Here is a 23,137-nt window from a genome sequence, read left to right as displayed (position 1 = left end):
ACTTTTCTACATTGATATATAAGAATTTGATAATGTTGCTTGATTCTTTGGATCAAAACAAAATGATGCAAAACGTTTTTAAATCCAAACTGCTTCAGAAGTTGTCTGTGAAATTTAAATGTGAAGCCTGGGTAAATGCCACAGGGTGCGCTAACCACTGCTTTGGGAGTCCAGTGTGGGGTGCAGAGGTGAAATAGAGCGGGGTGCTGTCCAGGAATAGAAGGCATTCATACTACCACATGTTGGAGAGGAAACATTCCCTGCTTAGTGAGCCCTAAATCAGCCATGCAGCCTGCTTGTCCCCACAGGCACAGCTGAGTTGGGGCTCTGCTCTTGAGATTAGGTACAAAAATATAAAAAATAAATATATTTTTTAAAACAACATTAAACACTAAGCAAGTTTATTGAGAAAAAAGGACCAAAGAAGAAACCACTCAAAATCTTCAATAAACACAAATAGGAAACGATAGAATCCAATAAGTTCCTCTCCATGTCATTTGTCATCATTAATGAAAAATTACATTTCTCTATTGTTTCATGAGTAGAATATTGAGTTTAGTTAGCCTTTTAGCATAGAGAGAGTTTTGTGTGTATGTGTTTATGATTTTTTTGTTCTTCCTCGAAATCTCTCACATTACACATATAAGCAAGGTAATATTTCAATCCTGATTTCTCCAGTAGGTAACCACTCCATAAATAATTCTATTAGAAGAGAAAAAAAAAAAAGCCTACGCCCTCACTAGGAGGTAGGATTATGTTCTACATCACCGTATCAGTAGAATCCTGGCTAGGAGAAAAAAAGTGTAGGTGGGAGAATAGTTATTGGATAAATTAAAAATAACATCACCACTTTTCCAAGACACCATTCCGTTGTAGCTTTGATATGTAACCAACATAAAATAATTGACAATGGTTTTGAAGAGAGCCATGGAGGTGCCAATTTTTCTTTTATTTGTTCAGTAAATATTGTTAAGTGGCCAACTCTACACTTTATGACCACAGAGGTAGAGTTGTGGGAGGAGGAGAGAAGTAGCCCCTTATGTACCACAGATGGATCAATAGATGCAGGCATTCGTATCATAAAGGTTCACAGGTACAAAGCCAGTCAAAGGTCACATAATCCAAACTCCCTCTCTCAATATTCAAAATCCTCAGCAACTCGCTCTTCAGTCTCCATAATCTTAGTGGTTCAGCCTCATCACCATCCATCCTATTGGTACTTTCTTTTCAGGGATGCTTACTAATATTGTTTTGTTTTAAGTGGCAGAGTATAAGGTTTCAGGGAAGTGAAACCAAAGGAAATAGTGCTGATGACTGCAGAGGGAGTCTTGTCGCAGTTCAAATTAACTTGTTTTATATTATATTATAGTTGAATTAATTTCACATGAGCTACACAGCTTGCAGTATCAGAGCTGCATCTCACTTTGTCATTATTGCCATCCTGCAAATGCACATGCTCTCCGCCCTTCTCATAAAACTGCACAGTCATAGCCATCTTCTTTGTTTCATCCCCAACTTACCAAGTCTTAAGAATATTTCCCTGTACTCATTCAAAATTATATTTCACCAAGTAGGAAAGCTTTTTTATGAATAGTAGATAGGGTTTACTTTTTTCTCTACTAAAAATATGACATGCTCTCATTTCCTAAGTAAAATATGAAAATCATCATCTTAAATGTACAGCTGAGCTGTCAAGAAAGTAAGGAAAATCCTCATGTTCCACAGGATGTGGGATTGCAAATACAGAGTGAAGCAAGCATCAAGAATCACTGCCTGGGGCCGTCTGCTGATCTCAGAAGCCCAGACGTTTAGCTTTAGCAGTATGCAGGCCACAGGAGGAAAGAATCGGGCACCTTCAAAAATAAGACTCTGTAGTAGAGATTCTTGCAAAAAGTAGGACCCCAGAAAGACCCAGGCTACATTTATTTTTGTGGATAACAGTAAAAGAGGGAACGTTCTCCAAGTCATTTTATGGAACTGGTACAACCTTGGTATTCAAATCAGACCTGAAATATAATAAGAAAAGTTACAGGCCATGTTCACTCATTTGTAGATAGAAAATTACTAAACAATACAAAATAGTGTACAGCAATGTATAAAAAGACAATATATTATGATCAAGTAAGGTTTATCCAAGGAATTCAAGTTTTGTTTAATAGCAGATTATCAAATGTATAGTAGCTGAATAAAGAAGAAAAATTATATGAGCATTTCAATAAAATTCAATTAATAAGATTTAAACTCATTACTCATTTTTGAAAAAAAATCCTAGTCTATCAGAAAGACAAATATCTTAACTTCATAATTTTATATAACAAAAACCTAGAGAAAATGTCATGCTTAATGGTAAAACTTACACATTAAGGCCATGAATGAGAAAATATCTCTGTTATACGTAGCATTGTTTTGAAGATTCTGAACAGCACCACAAGATAAAAAAAAAAAAGCAATTAATTTTTGGAAAGTAGGAAACAAAACTTTCATTGCTTGAAGATGACACACACATCTGCATAGAAAACTCAAAAATATTTTCAAACAAATTATTAATTTTAATAAGTGTACTTAGAAAAAATACTGGATAAGTTTAATATATAAACGCTATTGAATTTCTATATATTAGCAACATGAGTTATACATGTAATTCAATAAAAATGAAGAACTCAGAATCTTAATAAGAGTTTAAGAATAATCTATAGGGATAATCTATTAGGTTATATTTGTGTCATTTATTGAAAATTAAAGAAATTAATTGAAAGCATTTAAGGAAAAAATAAATGAAATTATGTACCATGTTGATGGATAGGATGACCCAATGTAAATATATCAATTTTCTCTAAATCGATCTCTAGGTTCAATATAATTATAGAATTTTTAAAATAAGTTATTTATTGATTTTAGAGAAAAAGGAAGGGAGAGAGAGATACATTGATGAGAGAAACATCAATCAGCTGCCTCCTGCACACCCGCTACTGGGGATCAAACCCACAACCCAGGTATGTGTCCTGCCTGGGAATCCAATCAGTGACCTCTTGGTGCATGGGACTACACTCAACTGAGCCACACTGGCCAGGGCTATCATTATAGAATTTTTATGGAAGACAAAGGAGAAAATAGCTAAGTAATCTTAAATAAAATAAACAAGATAGAGGTATTTACCCTACCAGATAATTAACTGATTTTAAAACTATAGTAATTAAAATAGAGTAATGTTGGGAGATCAAAGTACTTACAAAATTTAGGATGATAATAACTTTTGCAGAAGCGGGAGAAGAATGAGATGGAGGACAATCAATAAGGAAATAATATTTGAACTGAATAGTAAATACAAGAGTGTTTATTTTTACTTATGTTAAATACTAGAGGCCCGGTGCATGACATTTGTGCATAGGGGATGGGTGGGGGGGATCCCTAAGCCCGACCTGCACCCTCTCCAATCCGGAAGCCCTCCGGGGATGTCCTACTGATGGCTTAGGCCCGCTCCCTGTAGTTCTATGCTGTCTGCGGGGCCTGCTTGGCTGCTCCTGGGTCACTGCAGGTGAAGGCCAAGTGGGCCCTGCTGTGCGCTGTCTGGGGGGCCCGCTTGGCTGCTCCCAGGTCGCCGTGGTGACGGCCAAGCAGGCCCTTCTCTCAGCAGCCACCCCCTGGAACTGGAGGACTCCAGCAGGTCTGAGAGGAATGGGCACCACCATCTTGTGGCTATGGGTGCCGCCATCTTTGTGTCTGAGTGACGGTTAATTTGCATATTACTATTTTATTAGATATGATGTTACCTACATTGTAACATATGAATTATTTAATAATAAAACTGCTTAAATTTCATGTTAAATTAATATTAAATTATGCTTTATTCTTTTAATAACTACTTTAATATTGGCTCTCAGAAACCTTGAATCTTAGAATTAGGAGAGATATTAGAGGTAATTTTTCCTAATCATGATTCATAACCAAAGTACCAAAGGGTTTTTTAAAAGTATAGATGGCATGGCTCTCTTGAGATATTTTTAATCAGCATTCTGCTAAACCAGGTCTTGGGTCAGGGGATTATGGGGTAAAAAGAGTGATGATTGATAGCGTAGTACTCTGTTTTAAAAAACAAACATGCAGCCCTAGCTGGTGTGGCTCAGTTGGTTGAGCCTTGTCCTGTGTGCCAAAAGGCCACCGGTTTGATTCTAGGTTGGGTTGGTGGATAGATCCCAAGTAGGGGCATGTAGGAGGCAGCTAATCAATGTTGAATGTTTCTCTCTTTCCCTCTACCTTCCTTTCTCTCTGAAATCTGATGATCTCTGATTCTGATGATCAGTCAGTTTTCTAATTCTTCCTCTCCTGCAATATAAGACTTTTTTCTGTACTATCATAATAGGCAGTCAATCTGTCTCAACTTGTGTATTTCCATTGGTAAGCTCATTTAGCAATTCTACTAACATTGTGTTTATATTTTTCAAAAGTGTTAGCAATGAGAAAAAAGGGAGGTACCTTTTGTATAGCTCTTAGCATTGTGCCTCATGCCTGGCATGCGGTAAAGACTAGAAATGTTACTATTTCTATGTTTATTATAATTATAGTTATTGGTGATGATTCAATTTATAATTCCCTGTTATTTCCCAATTGGTGCTAGTTCTACTTTTTGGAGCAACAGAGGACAGTTCCCTTTTCTCTGCTATGGGACTTTTCTTTAAACATTTAAAGAGTCTTATGCCATCTCTGAATTTCCTCTATTTGTTGCAAAATATTAGTAGATCTTACTGTCTGGAGCTCAGCTGAGCTGGGGGAAAGAGAGAAGCTCAACTGCCAAGCATTAAGAATAGCTGATTAGGACTGAGGCGACAGTTGACCGAGGCGGCAAAACCTGCGGGTTTAGTCCAATAACTTCATGTGCTAAAGACAAAGGTATAGACTTGGATATTGACGGAAATGAAGAGAAACCTAAATGAAAATTCAACCCGAAGTACAGCAGATACTGGAGACAGATATGACAGGAAAGAATCAAACTGCCATCAGAGTTCCTCCTCCAGGGCCTGCCCATGGAGTCAGAGCGGAAAAACCTATCCTTTGCCCTGTTCCTGGTCATGTATGTTACCACCGTCCTGGGGAACCTCCTCATCATTTTCCTGATTCGCCTGGACTCTCAGCTCCACACGCCCATGTATTTGTTTCTCAGTAGCTTGTCCTCCTCTGACCTCGGCTTCTCCTCTGTCACAATGCCCAAGTTGCTGCAGAACATGCAGAGCCAAGTCCCATTCATCTCCTATACAGACTGCCTGACCCAGATGTACTTCTTCATGCTTTTTGGAGACCTGGAGAGCTTCCTCCTTGTGGCCATGGCCTATGACCGCTATGTGGCCATCTGCTTCCCCCTGCACTACACCGCCATCATGAGCCCCAAGCTCCGTCTCTCCCTGGTGGCGCTGTCCTGGGTGCTGACCACTTTGGATGCCCTGTGACACACTCTGCTCATGGCCAGGTTGTGTTTTTGTGCTGGCAAGGTAATCCCTCACTTTTTCTGTGACATGCCTGCTCTGCTGAAGCTGTCCTGCTCTGACACTCAAGTCAATGAGTTGGTGATATTTATCATGGGAGGGCTCATTCTTGTTATCCCGTTCCTACTTATCATCCTGTCCTATGCACGAATTGTGTTGTCCATCCTCAAGGTCCCTTCTGCTAGAGGTATTTACAAAGCCTTCTCCACTTGTGGCTCCCACCTGGCTGTGGTGTCACTGTTCTATGGTACAGTTATTGGCCTATATTTATGCCCATCAACTGATAATCCTACTTTGAAGGAGATGGTCATGGCTATGATGTACGCTATGGTGACACCCATGCTGAATCCCTTCATCTACAGCCTGAGGAACAGAGACATGAAGGGAGCCCTGGGAAAAGTGTTTTTCAAAAAGAAAACTTCTTTTTCTGTATGATGATAAAACTTAGTAATTTTGCATACTTTTATTCAGTAGACATATTAAATTTAATACTGGGGTAATAATCCACACTTCCTTTTTTAGTGTTGATGTTTTTAAAAGAAATTACATTCTAAACAATTATACAGTAAGTAAAAGAGATGATGAGGAGGTGCATAGTTGAACTCAGAAACAGGATCTCAGTGACTTGTTAGCAAAGTCTTCCTTTTTTATTATTGCAGGTGATCCTGAAGAAGCATTATTTAAAAACTTTGAACTGATCTATGTGTCTCCGGTTATTAAAGCAATAATTTATCATGTGTTTTTTAACCAAAACTCTGCCTTAAAAATATTTATTCTCCCAAGTCAATATTGAATAAAACACAAACTTCTCACTCTCTTGATTACCTCTGCTAAACTGGACTTTTTTTGTTGTTGACTATAAATTCTTAACATATGTCTTCCTCAGCAAGTGTTCACAATACTCTCTCTTAGGATTGATTTTGCTGTGTCCCAGTGATTTTGAGTTGTTGTCTGTTAATTTTCATTTGTTTCCAGCAAGTTTTTTATTTCTTTCTTGATCTTGCTTGTAACCCATTCATTGATTAATAACATGCTATTTAGCCTCCATGTGTTTGAATGTTTTTCGGTGTTTTTACTGTAGTTAATTTCTAATTTCACTCCACTGTGATATGAGAACATGCTTGATATGATTTCAATCTTCTTGAACTTTTAGAGACTCGTTCTGTGTCCTGATATGTGTTCGATCTTTGTGAATGATCCATGTGCATTTGAGAAGAATGTACATTCTGCCACGTTGGGGTGAAATGTTCTATAAATGTCAATTAAATCCATCTGATTCAATGTGTCCTAAAAAAGAAAAAAAAAGAATAGCTGATTAAAGAAACAAGCCAAAAATGAAAGAGTTAAGACTTTCATCTCTTACTGTGATGGTATAAGCAAGAGTCTAAAACCAGAGGAAATGCTAACTCCCTCTGTTTTGATACAAACATGGCATCCTCACAGTTGAGGGAGTCCAGACCAAAGGGCCTCAGCAGCACCCACCCTGAGGGGAGTGTTTGGGGAGAAGGCAAGAGGGAAGGCTCAGGAATGGAAAAGTACTGAGTCAGAGTGGGGCAAAGTGTCTTCAAGGTCTTCTGCTCCTCCCTGAGACCCTGAAGGCACCGCAGATAAAGAGACCTAGGAATGAGGCACCAGGGCTGGGAATGTGAATATGTGAAAGAGCATGTCCCACCGGGGATCTGAGTTCTTGAATGCATTCTCTCCAGAGACTACAATGCAGTGGCTATGCAGCAAGTCTGATGCAGGGAGGGCAGCTTTCTCCCATGAGAACCGCCATGTAAAGCCTTCAGAATTGCTTGTGGTCAGGTCTGAAAAGCATTCATAGGTTTTTAACCAGGAGCCAGACTCCTCACTTATAACCATGTAGAGTATGATTTGGCATGCGTGCCCCTCGACTTTCTGAGCAGTCTGTTGTAGGGCACAATAGCACAGGAAGGGAGTGTATTGTAGTAACATTCCAAAATCAGGGCACCAGTGAGGTGACAATGCAATCATTAAATCAGCTGAAATTACAGCTGTGCTTCTGAGAATTTATGACTGGCATAGGATTAAGCTAGGCATATCTAAAGACAAATTTCTCCAGCTGAACTATTAAGTTCTTACTTTGAGGGATCAGCGCATAATTTAATTATTCTTTTTAAAATTTTATTTTTCAATTACAATTGAGATTCAGTATTATTTTGTATTAGTTTCAGGTGTACAGCATAGTAGTTAGATAATCATAATACTTTACCAAATGGCCCCCTTCGATATTTCAAAAAACCTCCTGGTTGCACCATACACAGTTTTTACAATATTATTGACTATGCTAGGGGCCCAGTACACAAATTCATGCACCTTGAAAGGAACTGTGGGCTGCAATGCTGCGGTAGGCACAGGGGTGGGTCTCGACCCATCCTTCATGCCCCGCCTGGCCCATCCTTCTACAGCCCTGGACCCCTGTCTGCTAGCAGCCCCACTCCTGCCACTGCCGCTCCCATGCACTGATGGCGCCAACCCCACTCACACCCACTGATGGCTCAGAGCGATTGGGGCCAGTGCCAGCAGCAGGTGCGAGTAGGGCCGGCGCCATCAGCGAATTTGAGCAATGGCTGCTGCCCCAATCACCCCTCAGGAGCTGGGGGAGGTGGAGAAGCCCTCAGGGGCGATTGTGGCTGGCAGCCGCCACTTGCACCCACTGATGGCGCCAAGTGATCGGGACCAGTGCCAGGCACTGGCAGCAGATGTGCGTGGCAGCTCTGGCACAGCTGCGGGTGTGAGCGGGGATGGTGCTGGCAGCAGGTGTGAGTGCCGGGCGGGACTGCTGTGTGTGGAAGCAAAGAATTTTCAGTAACCACCAGAGGCTTACCCCAATGACAATGACCAGCGCCCCGCCTTGTTCTGGTGCCCCTACTCACCTGATCCACCATCCCGCCGCTGCCAACATCCACCATATTCCACACACGCACTCTGGTGGTCAGCGCATGTCATAGTGATCGGTTGTTCCAATTGTTCCACTGTTCGGTCTATTTGCATATTAGCCTTTTATTATATAGGATTCCCTATACTACAGTATACTGCATTTACTATCATCTGAGATAACAGAATATAATAAAATCAATGATGCAATATTAATGCATAACAGATTGGTTTTGTAGTAAAGTCAAAACTTAAAGGTACCAATAATCATGATGTTGTTATGCCTTTACAAAAACTAAAAAATTACCATCCTAAAAATATTTATATATTTCTGTGTTTTTTTGGGGAGTCCTCTAATAGTATATTTTCTTCTCCGTATGCTACTCATTCACTTGTTCTGCCTAAATTGATCCCCTAAGACTCCTATCCCTCATTCTCCAATCAAATTAAGTGTCCATTTACAGGAATATAAGTTATTGCCTATAATAGCAAGGGCTTGGTTATTTATTTTTTCATTGGACTTATTCTGAACTCAGTTTTACCTTCTTAAAGCAGTTTGATGTAGCATAACATCCCTAAAAGAAAATAGTGATTGAAATTTTATATTGTCTCTTCAGACATTCAAGTGATTGATAGTTATGAAAGCACGGTCCATAAATCAGTGTTCATGGTATTTAAGGGCTCTATCACCTTGTTTTTACTTCCTAAAGAAAAGCAGATCATCCTCACAGTTCAGCAATAAAGCAGGATTATGTAAAGGAAATGCCTGTCAGATATGATTCTGTTTAGACCAGGCAGTAAATTGTGTTAAAAAGGTATTTGCAGCACTTGTCAACAAGTGTAAGGTAAAAATGGGAGTTTCATGGTGTTTCTTTCTAATAGAGTGATTATAAGGACTCAAATCTTAGTATGGTCAAACAATAAGATCTGGAAAATTACAACAAAATGAAACTACAAGGAAAAGGCTCTGGCTTATAAAATTGCTCTGGCAAGAATACAATTCATGAATGTCAGAAGTCTGTAATGTGGTGACCTAGGTTATGTTTATTTGTACTGGGTTTGTTAAAATATAACCTACTTCTAATAAAAGCTGAGGTATCTGAAGTAGCAAGAATAATCTGGGCCCTAAATAAAAGTTATAACTAAAATTTTGAATCTCACAATACCAGAGAGGGAACATTCACATCCAATGCAATGAGCCAACTTAAAGTAGCAGTGGCACATTATTAATATCGATGATAGTTATAGTGATGATGGTGACCATTTAGAATTAGAGAAGAGAGGGAGGAACCGAGATGGTGGCATAGGTAAATACTGGTACTCACTGCCACCCACAACCACATCAAAATTACAACTAACATACAGAACAACCATCATTCAGAATTGCCTGAAATCTGGCTGAATAGAAGTCCTGCCCATAGAGAAGTAAAAAAGTACATTGAGACTGTTAGGAGGGGCGGAGGCACAGAACAGGATGATCCAACACACACATGTGGTAATTTTTTTTTAATTGGGAGGAATATCTCTGCTGCAGATGTCTCCCATCAGAAGCAAGGGGTCCCAGACCAGGGTTCCAGAGCTGGGAATAGATTGTGGCAGAGTGACGTGGAGGCTACTAGAGACCCAAAGAGTTCCCTTTAAAAGGCCGGCACACAAACTTACTTGTCCCATTCCCTCTGAGCTCTAGTGCTGGGCAACAGCATTGAGGGATCCAGGGACATACAGGGAGAAACTGGATTGTCTGGCATCAGGGCAGGAACTCCAAGGTGGCTTTCTCTCAGACGGGGGTGCTTGCAGGGGTCATTGTCCCTGTGCTGGGACTTCCCCTGTCACAGAGCTCACAGCCATATCTGAATTTCCATCAGCATGGCTCATACTGTTTGATCTACCCTGGTGATTCCCTGAGACCCTTCCCCATCCAATTTACAGCCTCACCCAAGCTGTTTACAGTGGCTTTTCCATATAATGGTCTATCCTGGCTCAGCCTTCAGACTTTCCTAAAATATCTCAAACAAGCAGCTCCTGGTATCAGTGTGCCCCATACCTATCAATAAGAATTCCAAGACCAAGCACTAGCACCAGCCTGCATTTCTTTACAACTTAACCTCGCCTGGGCACTTCCAAGCCCAATATAAGTAGCAGCCATCTGCAGATCTCTTTTTAGTTCCTGCTGGGTGGCCCCAAGCAGTGGCTGACTTTTCACCTCCAAGGAGTCCCTAGAGCTAGTGCACCTGGTGGACAGCTTCAAACTATGCCAGATTACAACTATACACACCCACAATCAACACACTCAGGGATTAGACTCAGTGAGCACCAAAGACCCACTGAAGCAAGTCCTGCTCCATACGGTGTCTCCTACACAGCAGCTCTTCCATTGTAGACACAGCTGGTCCTCACAGCCAGTTGACCTGGAGGTCAATTCCTCTCAGTAATACCAACAGCAATCAAAGCTCAACTACAAAAAGACTGTGCACACAGCCCATGTAGCAGTGCACCTAGAGTGCTCAGCTCAGGTGACTGGGGAGGCTGAGCCACTGGGCCTTCCAGGATACCTACTACACAAGGCCACTCTACCAATTCTAGGAAACATAGCATCTCTACCATCCATAGAAACAAATACAGGAAAACAGCCAAAATGCGGAGACAAAGAAACATGTCACAAATGAGTGAACAGGAAAAAAATCTCAAGAAAAATAAGTAAATTAAGTGGAAGCAAGAAAACTACTGGATATAGAGTTCAAAACAATGGTTATAAGATTGATAAAGCGTCTTAATAAGAGCTTCAGGGGACTTAGTGAGACTTTCAAGGATCTTAGTAAAAATTTCAATGATATGAAAAAAGACCAGTCAGAAATTGAGCATAAACTAACTGATATAAAGAATAATTTACAGGAATTCAACAGTAGAGTAGAGGATTCTGAGAATCAAATCAATGATTTAGAATATAAGGAAGCGAAAAACACCCAATCAGAAGAGCAAAAAGAAAAAATAATCCAAAAAATATGAAGATAGAGTAAGTATCCTCTGGTACAACTTTAAAAAAAACCAACATTCGCATTATGGGGGTACCAAAAGGAGAAGAGAGATAGCAAGATATTGAAAACCTATTTGAAGAAATAATGACAGAAAACTTTCCCTACCTGGTGAAAGAAATAGACTTACAAGTCCATGAAGTACAGAGAGTCCCAAACCAGAGGAACCCAAAGAGGCCCACACCAAGATCCATCATAATTAAAATGCCAAGGGTTAAAAATAAAGATAGAATCTTAAAAGCAGAAAGAGAAAAGCAGTTAGTTGCCTACAAGAGAGTGCCCATATGACTGTCAGCTGATTTATCAACAGAAACTTTGCAGGCCAGAATGGAGTGGCAAGAAATACTCAAAGTGATGAATAGCAAGGATCTACAACCAAGATCTACCCAGCAAAGCTATCATTTAGAATTGAAGTTCAGATACAGAGCTTCACAGACAAGAAAAAGGTAAAGAAGTTCTTCACCACCAAACCAGTATTACATGAAATGTTGAAGGGTATTCTTTAAGAAGAGGAAGAAAAAGAAGAAAAAAGATAAAAATACCAACAAGAAAATGGCATTAAATACATATCAACAATTGAATCCAAAAATCAAAATAAATGAACAAGGAATCTAATGAATAAAATAAACTGATGAATAAAATAGAATCAGAGGCATGGAAATATGGGACAGACTTATGAATCTCAGAGGGAACTTGGTAGGGGGGAGACAAGGACAGGAAGAAATTAATAAAAAATCTTATATGTGTGTATGCATTACCTATGGACACAGACAATAGGGTGGTGAAGATCTGGGGTGGGATGGGAACCAGTGGAGGGGAGAAATGGGGGGGAGGAAAAGAGTGATATCTGTAATACTCTCAACTCTTAACAATAAATATTTTTTAAAAGAATTAAAGAAGAGAAAGGATAGGTGTGAAGCAATAAAGAATAATGCTTAGAAGAGGGAAAGAAGGAGAAGAAATTATAGAAACAGAAATATGCCTACTATAATTTTACAGTTAACCAAGTATTTGAGAACATGGGATAATCTGTATAACTTAAGTATCCAGGTAACTAAAGCACCTATTAAAGATACCTAAATAATTAATATTTTATTAGAATAAATTTGATTAAGTATCTTTCTAACAAGTAAAACATACATCTCTGACTTCTTAAAATATTCAGAACATTATATTTGTCTTACCTTAAAATGGCTCAGGTCACCATTGTGATAAATCCCTGATGTAGTCGTTAGAAGGATAAGTACGGAATCAGCCATATGTACTACCTGGGTTTAAAACTCAGCTCTGTACTTGCTATTTGTATAATTTTGGATTAAGATACTTAACATCTCTGCACTTCAGTATGCTAACCTATAAAATGAGGGTAACAGTAGTTTCATCTCACAGATTTATTACATTGATTAAATTAATTAATGTGCTTATAAAGCAGCTAAGATAGTATCTGGCACGCAGTAAGACCTAATAAATAATTATTATTATTGACCAATAAAGATTTTTACTGACTCATTCATTCCCATAATATTTACTGAGCATCTATGTGCCAGGCATTATTCAAGGCACTTGGAAACAAGTGTTAAACTTGAATTCTAGTAGGGTTCACAGACAAAAAATGAACAAGTAGCCCCACTGATGTGGCTCAGTGGTTGAGCTTCAATCTATGAACCAGGAACTCACAGTTCTATTCCCAGTCAGGACACATGTCTAGATTACAGGCTCCATCCTCAGTAGGGGGTGTGCAGGAGGCAGTCATCGATGATTCTTTCCCATCATTGATGTTTCTATCTCTCTCTCCCTTCCCTTCTTCTCTCTGAAGTCAGTAAAAACATACCCCCCAAAATAAATAAACAAACAAGTAAATTATGTAATGTGTAAGAGGGTCAAAACAGCTGAGGAAATAAAAAAAAGTAAAGCAGAATAAAGGAATTTGGAGTGGGGAGGGGGAATGAATTTTGGAGGGGTAGAAGGGGCAGTCCATAGGTTGCAATATTAAATAAAGTGTCAAGGTTAAGTAAGTTTACTGAAAAGTTGAGATTTAAACTATATAAACCATGTATTATAAATAGCCCTAAGCTATAGTATTTTTGAGTGCTTGTGTTTGCTTTGTAAGGAAAAAAGTAAAATTGCTTTTGGGTTATACTTCTATATTATTTTGGTCCCAACATATAGAGTGTCCCCCAAAATTGTATACACACACTTTGAATAATTATAAAGGCACCATTATTAAAATACATTTCATTTTCAAAATTGAGATCTCGGCTGTGTGTATACATTTTTTGGGGGGGACATCCTGTATTCATTCTTGTCAGCATTTATCTACATAGTCAAACCAAAATGGAACAATGGCTATTACTCTGTGTGAGTAGAGCTGCCAAGACCATTAACAAGGCAAGTCCCTGAACCTTGAGCACCTTGTCCTTGCCCTCCTCATGGCTCAGGCTCCTGTACTGAAAGCAAGTGTCAGTGAGATATTGCACACCAGTATTCAACCCTTGTTCTCACCCCTCTTTGCCTCTGTCTCACTCCACTCTGAATGTTTAGCTGTATGGAGATTTAAGTGCCTGAGGAAGAAGAGTTTCAGGGAAGAAGAAGAAGCATAGTGGGGGAAATGTCCTAGAAACCTCAAGAGGGGACAAAAGGTCATGCTAGCACTCCCATATGAAGTTACTTTTAACTTTATTTGATATCTGAGTAGAGATTATGGGCAACCTGGAGCCCCAATTTTATGTTCCAATTATAAACTATCCTAAATAGTCCAGAGATAGAGTGGCACATGTTAATCAATATATGCTTATTTTATTAAAAGTATATATAAGCCCAGTCAGCATGGTTCAGTGGTTGAGTATCGACCTATGAACTAGGAGGTCATGGGTTTGATTCCTGGTCAGGGCACATGCCTGGGTTCGATCCCTAGTAGGAGGTGTGCAGGAGGCAGCTAAACAATGATTCTCTCTCATCAGTGATGTTTCTATTGCTCTTTCCTTCTCCCTTCCTCTCTGAAATCAATAAAAATATATTTTAAAAAAGTATATATAAGATACTGTTTTACAATTACTTGTATAATATTACTTGAATCAATTTTCTGCAATTTAGTAGCTGTACTAATTTTGAAGAAATTCTTTAGGTTCTCTAAACCACAGTTTCCTCTTCTATAAAATCTATACTAATAAAAGGGTAATATGCTAATTAGACTGGATAGACCGGACATCATTCCGGACGTCCTTCCTGACAAAGCCAGGGTCAAGCCTGGGCAAAGTGGCCTGGGGTCCCAGGTGCCTGCAGCCTGCTGGAGGAGGGAAGCCCGGGTCCCGGGTGCCCGAGGGAAGCTGGTGCCGGCAGCCAAGGGAAGAAAGGCCTACTCTTGCATGAATTTTCGTGCATTGGGCCTCTAGTAGAAATAATAATTGTTACTTGAAAATGTTATTGTGAGTATTACAAATTTACTTTTAAAAAGCCTCATGCACTACCAGGCATATATTGAAATTCAAAAAATTGAAGAAATGTTTAATATCGCTTATTAAGCAAGAAAACCTCACTAAACACATTTTTTTGTCTGGCAAAACAAGTGTTAACTTTCCTAGTCAGGCATTTTTTTCAAAGCCATTTCTATCTTGGTTCTTCAAATTAGTTCTATGTCACTAATTAGATAATCAATGCTCCTATCTTACAAACATTATCATGAAGAAGGTTGTGTGGCATAAAACATTTATTTTTGTAATGAAATGCAATTCGGTACCATAAATTTCTTCATGATAAGAGTTCCCATCATTTATGATACAAATCTTCCCTTTTTGAAGTACGTAATATGGCTTTATATATTTTGGTTACATGCAATTCTATGATTTGTAATTATATACATTCATATATCATCACATATCTTCTCAACAATTTTATATGTTTCTGTAAGGCCAAGAATAAGCTATTTTATGTCCTCCATGTCAGGAACTTGGAAGGGTCTGATATTACCCAGCCTACCACAGTTCCATAGATGCTAGCAGAAGACACGAGACTTCTGGGTCAGAGACAAAGGCCTTTCTTTCTCGTGGTACAACAGGAGGCTAGCATGAGCTTGGTGTTTGCATCAGCTTCTCTGCTCTGCTAAGCCCCACGGGGGCAACATGGAAGTAGACCTAGGTGGATGCAAGGTACACAGTGCATTTGTGTCAGTTTTCAAGCCTAGGAAACCTTAATCTTTTAAAAGCAAGCCAAACCAAATTTTACTACCCTTGTCAGCACACAAATTTGTCCTCTACTCCAGAGGAGGACACTATATCTATGTATATGGTACGACCATCTGTGAAGAGTTAGTCTAGAACAAAAGTCAGTGCCATTCATAAGATGTACAAAAAATTAAAAGATGCATGAAGAATTGTCTCCCAACACTAGAGCAGTGGTTCTCAACCTTCTGGCCCTTTAAATACAGTTCCTCATGTTGTGACCCATCCATAAAATTATTTTCGTTGCTACTTCATAACTGTAATGTTGCTACTGTTATGAATCATAATGTAAATATCTGATATGCAGGTTGGTCTTAGGCTACCCCTGTGAAAGGGTCAACGACCGCCAAAGGGGTCGCGGCCCACAAGTTGAGAACCGCTGCTCTAGAGCACATAGCAGGAACTCAGTTGATGTTGAAGTGAATTAATTTGACCAAAAAAATCATAAAATCATTGCTATAAATTACATGACTATTTATGCGTACTGAATTGAGTGGCTGAGGAAGATACTGATTAAGAATTCAAATATTTGTACAAAAGATGATGAAGGAAGACACTGAATGCTGATATCAATCAAAGATAGAGATGAATAGGAACAACAAAGTGAATTCAGTTAGAGAAATGACAAATTATAGGAATTCCTTATTGGGAATATTAGCAGGATTTGTGATTAGTGTATGCTGGCCCTGCAGTTAAAAAGACCCTAATTTTTAGTGTTTGCCTATTTTCCTGGTCTAAGTTACTCCATTATGGACAATTTTAAGCTATCAGTGTGATGTTTCTGAATGTGGCGTTGGGGAATGATGTTCACAATTTGTTCTCCAGATTTATGAGTCCAGATTCAGTGCACCACTAGCTGCACTGGACAAAATGAAAGTAATAGTACCAAATACTCATTTCCCAACTCTCAGTCTTTATCCCAATATTCTCCCTCAATGTTATGAGGGTAACAAGTGCAATGGCAGTAGGATTGGGGGGATATACTATATTTGACAGATCTAGTCTTAGTTGTTTTTGAGAAAAATCAAAGAGAATGTGCTTCCATGACATCTCCCTTGCCTATGAGTAGAACTCAGGTCAGATGCAAACTTAGCTCCCCCACAACACTGTTCTGATCAGTGGCGAATGTCTGCCCGTCCCTGATATATTGCCCCAGGGTTATAAGATAGAGCCAGTAGATTACTTCTCAATGGCTTATTCACTCTTAGGATTTACTTATTTTATAAGGGGTCCTAATTGTCATTGGCTCCGATGTGTTAGCTTGCATAGGGAGGCCACTGAATACGTTATGATTCCAGGAGCTAATATGTTCTCTGACACTGAGAACAGAAAACAGCACTTGCCACTTTTGTTCCATTATCATATTGCATGGAATTTATAAACCAATTTGACACATATTCTCTTTACCTCATCTCCCATGGTGAAAAATAATCACAAAAACATGAGTAGATAAGCTCTCATTGTGCCCAACTGCTGAAGAGAGATTCATGTGATAGACAAATACCAAGTAGATGTTTGTATCATTTTTGCATTAATTACAATATTCAGAAACTTGCCCATTTTTCAAGTAACTTTACTTAAAATCCTCTAGCCAGATGGTTCTTGCCCAAATCCAGAGACTCATAAGTTCTTAAAAAAAAACAAAAACAAAAAACCCAGCTCCAATAGCAATGCACATTTGAAAGAAGACTGCACATTATGCACAGGATAAGCAGCTCCTCATAGGGGCTGAGCAGAATAGGCAAGGTCCTCCCTCTTTCTGCTTCTTCAGTCAGCACAGCCAAATGCCCTTCATCTATACAGTTTGGTCCCTCCCTCTTCTTTCCATCCTAATTAGATCTCTGTTTGTTGGTTTCTCTGTTTCAAATACTTGGATTAAAGAGTGTTTCTAGAATACTAGTTTGATAGTCTGCTAGCATAGTTGATTACACATTATGCTAAACAGAGATGAATTTGCCTTTGTTTAAATAACTGTAATTGCCTTTTGGTAGGATGTATGTTTCTAAAGCTCCATTTCAGTTCCAATAACTGTACCTAAAAGTGCAAGGCATAGCCATTAAGAACAGAAAACACTAATTCTCTATTTAACCCCTGGTTGCATTGAGTAGATAAAATGCTTCAATGCTAAGAACAGTAGAAGCAACATTTTGGAATTTAAAAATGCTGATCGATTTATTTTTCAACTTTCAGAGAAGCATACCTGTTAGAACAATAATCTTTGTTCTAAATCCTGAGGTGGGTACAAAAATTGGGACAATTTTTAAATTTTTAATTACTCAAGATTCTAAATGTGTATGTTAATTTGCCGTAGAAATGAGTGCCTACAAAATAACTAAAAGGAATTCTTCCAATGATTAATTTTACAGTTACTTATTAACTAAGTAATATGCATCCTAGTAATAATACATGTAAAATCCTATAATAAACACTAAAAATAAAAAGGCAAATTGTACATGTTTTCTCTTTTCAAGGAGTACAAAATCTGGGGAACATCAGATTTGTGTAAATAATTGTAGCACAATGCATTATAAAAGAATAATTTGATTGCAATGGTAGCATGGTCAAATTGGTGTTGGCTATTAAATTAAGAGCATGTAGTTGAGTTTTGTTTATTTCATAAGCTTTCCATATTTTTTATTTTAATATTTTTCTTTTATTGAATTTATTGCAGTGACATTGATTAACAAAATTATATAGGTTTCATGTGTACAATTCTATAATACATCATCTGTACACAGTTTTATGTGTTCACTACCCCAAGTCAAGTCTCCTTTCATCACCATTTATCTCCCCTACATCCTCCTCTACATCCCACACACTCTTTTCCCTCTAGTAATCACCTTACTGTTGTCTGGGTCTATGAGGGTTTTTTTTCCTTAATTCCTTCACCTTTTTCATCCAGTCCTGCAACACCCCTACCTCTGACAGATGTCAGTCTATTCTCTAACACTCTTAGATACCAAATTTCTTTTAGTTATTTTTAGGGACTCATTTCTAAGGCAAATTAACATATACATTGTTATTAGTTCATTGTATTCATTAGATTCCACATACAAGTGAAATCATATGGTATTTGTCTTTCTCTGACTGGCTTATTTCGCTTAGCATACTCTCCAGGTCCAACCATGATGTCGCAAAGGGTAATACTGAGTAGTATTTCATTGTGTGAATGTACAATTTAGTAAGTTTTTTTATTTTTTTTATTTGCACAACCCTGGGCAATCACTCCTTTGGATACATTCATTGGTTGTAGAGGAATGATTTTGCAGCAGCTGGATAGGTTATAGAAGCCTCTTTTTAACTTGCCAAGCATGATAGGTAGCTATGCTTGAAACTTTCAGAGGTAGGATGTTCTCTAGTTTGATTTTGCCAGGGGTCTGCTAGCCATAAGACTTGAGATAATATATCCAGGGTTTCAGAACTCAGACAGAGCTAATAAGGCAGAGAAGTAACAGACTTGGAATCAGTAGTTAGTAAAACATTTTTTAAATAATATAATCGATGATACAATATTTTTATTCTCTATCCCAGCATGTTTGCTTCAGTTGGAATCCTTTCACCATCCACTCCCTGGTAGGCAATTTATTAAAACAGTACCTGGTATATATTCATTGTTTTTCTAAAATTAGATTTTAATTCTACTCTAAGAATTTTGTAACAGCCTTAAAATAATGAGACAACCATGGGCTTGACTAGGTTTCCTTATCCATGAATGAGGTGCTTCCTGAGATACACATAAGCATGAGTTCTGTTTGCTCTTCATCCCTTTTCTTTTGTGGTGAGCAGGACCTCAAGGCCTTCCTTGGTACTACCTATCCAAGCTCAAACCCCCGGTGTTCTGAGATGTGCCTTTATTCTGAGCTGGATATTGTTTTGTGTTTCTGTTAGCATGGAGCAGGCAAACTATAAAAAGGATTCAAGAAACATTGTCTAAGAATAAGAGCAACTTGGGCTGTGAAAGTCTGGTGACCACCTAATGGCTTTAGTCTCTGCCGCCAGTTATTACTAATGTTCATTAGTGATTGGAGAGGGATTGTTAAAATATTTCAGGGGATTAAGTATGCAGCATACATCTAAAAAACAGTATAATTAAAAGGAACCTGAGGTTTAGCTTTGAGAAATGTAGTTTCTTTGCTATTGAATATTTGGTTGTGTTTATGGCATTTAAGTAAAGCATATTAAGAAGCTGGTCTTTCATTAACTTACAAGTAATTGTACTTTATAAACTATGTATAAATGGATGTTGAGATTTTCCAGAGAGGGATTACTAAGAAAATTCGCTTCAAACCAAGGAACATTAATAGGCACAATTTCATCTTTACTACAGCTTTGAGCCACAGAAGCATGGTTTAGGAGTTTTAAGCTACACTCTAAATTGAGATCCTATGTAGCATGAATTTTAATTAAAGAGACACTTTTTTCAAACAATATTGGATGCTTAATTATGAGCAAGTTTGGGGGCTGCATTTTTAATTTGTTTTCTGTTCTGTAGCATGTGATCATTTCTGAGGTTAACTTAGTATAGATAATGTTCTGGAAGAGATAAGAAAGGTTTTTGGTATAGGGAATTTCAAGTCCTAGAAAAGGCCGAAACCGGTTTGGCTCAGTGGATAGAGTGTCAGCCTGGGGATTGAAAGGTCCCAGGTTCGATTCCCTGATTGATGTTTCTCTCTCATCGATGTTTCTAACTCTCTATCTTTCTCCCTTCCTCTCTGTAAAAAATCAATAAAATATATTAAAAAAAAAAACAAGTCCTAGAAAAGGCTATTTTGCCTCTTTGATAAACAATCTACTAAGGGAATGAACCCTAGAAGGTACATACTGTAACTGAGTGGTGAGAAGTCAGTCCCTGACACCTGACATTGTCCCTTTGAACCTAACAATGAGGAAACCTTTAGGGGAGTGTTTAACAGCTGCATTTTAGGTTTTCACTGGAGCAACTCATTATAATAACACCTAGGACCATTTGGTTGTTTTCCTATGAAAATTATTATTATTATTATTATTATTATTATTAATCCTTAAATTCTTTTGCTGTTATAACTCTGCATCCATAATTTTGAGCACTATTTGATCTTGTGATAAATGCAGCCCAGAGTGGTAGATGCTTGGGGAAGTACAAAGGAAAGGAACATCACAGTCCTCACTGAAAATTATTTTTAATCACAGGAAATGTAACTTGAAATCCCCCTTACCACCAGCACAATAAATCTGTCACATCTCTTTTATCTCTTTAAGAACTTAAAAATAGCATTAGCTTTAAAATAATAATAATGTACAGATGAATAATGAAGTAGTCAGCATGTCCAAAACCACGTTTCAAAGGAACCAGCGTTTGAAAGAAAAAGCTGCTTCAAGTGTTCAGGAGTGTTGTGGAGTGTTAAGAGGTCAAATGCCTAGGAAAGGAGAAAGTAATTTAGGAGAATACAAAGGCTCTCTCTGACACAGGGTCATTTACTCTGTAAAATATTATAGCAGTTTGAATTGGGAATTCTACCAGAGTTCATGAAGTAGAATGAAGGGGTCAAAAAAGGAAGTGGTGAAACCAACCTCAGTCAAGACCCAAATTAAGGAATCCATTACAGAATCAGGATTATTTCAACAAATTTTTTAGACCATCTCTTTTTCTCATTTATTTGTCCTCTGATCCATCATGAATAGCACTGCCAGACTGGTCTTCTTAAAACATCGTGTTCATCATGTTAGTCTCGTGGCTGCATACCTACAGAAAGAAGGATGCAGCGGTTTTGTTCAGGCTAACTGAAGGTGATATAAACTGGAGAGAGGGAAATTGGTAATTAAAAAAGTCAAAGCATTTCAGGTATAACACAATAAAACCCACAACAAAATTGTGATGATCCTCCAAATATAAAGAAATATGAAAATGAGTTAGGATGTGAAAAGGCCTGATACCTCTTGGACATTAGAAGCAAAGAAGAAAAAGCCTTGAGTATTTCTAAGTTGCTGCCAATAATCTTGGACAAGTATTTGCAGCTCAGTTTCCACATTCCTAAAAGAATGTTGGAATATATAATTTCTTAGGTTGCTTGACTTTTACAACTAGGATTAGTTCTTATTAAGGACTGGAGGCCCTGTACACGAAATTCGTGCAGGGGGGGGGGGAACCTGAGGTTTAGGATTGGGCCTAAACCAGCAGTCGGACATCTCTCTCACAATCCGGGACCGCTGGCTCCTAACCGCTCACCTGCCTGCCTGCCTGATCACCCCTAATCACTTTGCCTGCCGGCCTTCTCGCCCGCAACTGCCCCCTCTGCCAACTGCCCCCCCCCTACTGGCCTGCTCACCCCCAAATGCCCCCCCACTGCCAGCCTGCTCGCCCCCAACTGCCTTCCCCTTCTGGCCTCTGCCTCAGCCCCGCCACCATGGCTTTGTCTGGAAGGATGTCTGGAAGGTTGCCTGGTCTAATTAGCATATTACCCTTTTATTAGTATAGATTTTAGTTCCCTACAACTGGAAAAATGGTGATAGTATAAAAAATAGATAAATCAAAAGGAAACAGCCAAAAAAAATTGCAGGCAAAATTTTAGTTCTAAAAATTGGTTCTAAAATGGATCTCTTGTCTTAAAAGTGCTAATAGGTTTGTAGAAATATTCAAGAACATTTGAAAACTATTATTTTTTAAATTTTTTTATCTTTATGGTTGAAAGTATTACAGATGGTCCCCTTTTTCCCCATTGAACCCTTCCTCTCCACCCCTGCCCTAGGGCCTTCACTGCGCTATTGTCTCTGTTCTTGGGTTATATGTATATGCATATAAATTCTTTGGTTAATATCTCCCCTCCCCGCCTCTCCCTCTGAGAACCTTCCGTCTATTGCAGGCTTCCATGCTTCTGGATCTATTTTTTTATTTGTATGTTTCTTTTGTTCATTAGATTCTGCCTGGAACGCAGTGGGGACCAAAACTATTCTTGATCCCCAGTGTGTTCCAGGCACTCAGCAGAACAAACACAGTCTTTGCCTGCTTCAGTGGAGTTACTTCAGGTACAGATTTACTGTATTGACTAGAGAAAGAGTGAGAGAGTGAAAGCAAGACAGAGAAAGAGAAAGGAAGCCATATAAAAATAATGGGCAATTCAACATGCTGGCTCACTATTTTATTAATACATGCCCGGAATGCACAAGAATCTGAACATATGAATATGCTGTACCCTATTTAATAATTATTTTCTTTTTGCCTCTGAGACATGAACAGGTTGTCCCATTCTCCATAATTTTACGGATTTTTCATACAACCCTGTACTCTAACTCAAGCAAATTATTTCATCTCATGTTCAACAAAGGAACTAGTGATCACTCCAAGGCAAGAGGAAATATGGCTGTAGTGGTTTTATTAGGGGCTGGCATTGAAGGGGCCTGCAGCGCAGGCGCAGACCCCGCGCTCCAGCCCCGCCCCTGCGCGCGTCCGGCTGGCTCCGCCTCGCACGCACGACGGCCGCGCAGGGCAGTCTGGGAAGTTCCGGAGGTGGGAGGACGGCGCCGGGTGAGTGAGTGG

At 38.8% G+C, this 23,137-nt stretch overlaps 1 protein-coding gene and 1 pseudogene across 1 annotated transcript in view; both read left to right on the top strand.

The window, feature by feature from the left end:
- The window catches only part of UNC13C (unc-13 homolog C), a 503,951-nt gene that overhangs the window by 157,894 nt on the left and 322,920 nt on the right, over nt 1–23,137 (top strand). The window lies entirely within an intron of this gene.
- On the top strand, nt 4,970–5,912 carry LOC106696658 (annotated as a pseudogene).

This window comes from Myotis lucifugus, unplaced genomic scaffold, assembly GCF_000147115.1.
Source record: "Myotis lucifugus unplaced genomic scaffold, Myoluc2.0 scaffold_23, whole genome shotgun sequence".
Taxonomy (NCBI): domain Eukaryota; kingdom Metazoa; phylum Chordata; class Mammalia; order Chiroptera; family Vespertilionidae; genus Myotis; species Myotis lucifugus.
This window is presented reverse-complemented; position numbering and strand designations above follow the sequence as displayed.